This window comes from Cryphonectria parasitica, assembly GCF_011745365.1.
Source record: "Cryphonectria parasitica EP155 unplaced genomic scaffold M406scaffold_3, whole genome shotgun sequence".
NCBI lineage: Eukaryota > Fungi > Ascomycota > Sordariomycetes > Diaporthales > Cryphonectriaceae > Cryphonectria > Cryphonectria parasitica.
Genome location: NW_024468911.1, coordinates 3,317,791 through 3,318,528, shown reverse-complemented (window position 1 = coordinate 3,318,528; position 738 = coordinate 3,317,791). Strand labels below are relative to the sequence as shown.

Below are 738 nucleotides of genomic sequence, written 5' to 3'. Positions count from 1 at the left end.
TTACTGAACTAAGCCTTTATATTTTTAATTATTTATATCTGACTTGATTACATTGTACCTACTTACTTTTGAGTCCTAGAACTTTTGATAATGATCCAGTAATTCCTTTAACACGTGGTTAAGAACAAATGAAGTGTTCAATGATGGCAGGTCGATCGCCAAACAATGTATTGCTGATTTGTGTCAGTATAGCCTTGTCTTGAATAGCATATCAATGCAAGCAGAGAAACTCGTAGCTGGTTGCAACAGGTTCTGCCAGTACATTCTATTGCGACTGGGATTGCGATCGCAACAATCATACTTGAGTACAATCTTCTGAACACAAATATTAGTCGTTGCGGAATAACCACAAAGTGTTCTCATAACTAAAACTATATGATACCAATGGTTTTGCGTCGTGAATATGCATCGTATCCTCCGTGGCCTAATTGGCTAAGGCGTTCGACTGTTAATCGAGAGATTCCTGGTTCGATCCCAGGCGGGGGAGATCCAAAAATGAGTCAATTGTTGGACGAGATTATTACTTTTCTTTATCATTTTGTTTTTGTTTTCCCTATCTACAATAATTGTTACAATTGTTCAATCCTTGAAGAATTTCCTAAGCAATGTGGTTAGAAATTGTAATACACAGTTCAGGAGTTGAACTTTCTACAGCCCAATATAATCGAGCTACATCGCATCCACAGTGGCACTAGTAAATAAGAACATCGCAGCAATTTTAGAAATTAAGCAACGAAT

The 738-nt window shown here is 37.1% G+C and overlaps 1 non-coding gene across 1 annotated transcript; it reads left to right on the top strand.

Annotated features, from left to right (window-relative positions):
- Nucleotides 1-413: 413 nt before the first annotated feature.
- On the top strand, nt 414-487 carry M406DRAFT_t46. Its single transcript has one exon. It is a non-coding gene; the product is annotated as a tRNA-Asn (tRNA).
- Nucleotides 488-738: the final 251 nt, after the last annotated feature.